The following is a 649-nucleotide window of genomic DNA, read 5'->3' as shown; positions in this document are numbered from 1 at the left end:
GCAAAGAAAAAACCGTGCTGACGCGGGGCAGGCCAGCGGATGCCAGGGGGCGCGGGGGCGCGCGGTGTGCCCACGAACCGTGGCAAGAGGCGGTGTTGGGGGTGACGGCCTTCGGGATGCGGTAAAACATAAAACTGCACACCAAAATAAAAAAGTCGATTTTATTATGTGATAACTAAAAAATTGGTTAAACAAAATATTTAAAAAATAGATTCCAGGCAGTTTCTGCGCGCTACCGCGGCGGGTGTCGGGCGTCGCTGCACCTCTCCGCGTCCCCTCGCGCATGTCCTGGTGGCGGCCACTGCCGCCCCACCCCCCCAGAACTGGGTAGGCGGCCCCAGGGGTCCCTCCTGGGTGAGGGGAGGTGGTCTCCACGAGGGCCGAGTCTGGGGTGGGTCAGCGGTGAGACACCTGCGCTGGGAACCGGGGGGCCCAAGACAACGGAGGTGTCCCCAGACGTCTCCTCCCAGCAAAGGCCAAAGGGAGGGGGACCGGAGCGCTCGAGTCGCGTCCCAGGCCCTGCCGACGGAGGGGGCGCCACGCTCCTCAGGCCCTCCGCCTGGGGCCCCCGCACGGCCGGGTCTCCCCCTCTTCCCCAGGGCCTGTAAGTCCAGCCTCGTCCCGGGTCAGCCTCGGTCCTCCGAGAGCC

The sequence above is a fragment of the Pteropus alecto genome, unplaced genomic scaffold (genome assembly GCF_000325575.1).
Source record: "Pteropus alecto unplaced genomic scaffold, ASM32557v1 scaffold118, whole genome shotgun sequence".
Lineage (NCBI taxonomy): Eukaryota > Metazoa > Chordata > Mammalia > Chiroptera > Pteropodidae > Pteropus > Pteropus alecto.
Note: the sequence above shows the minus strand (reverse complement) of the source record.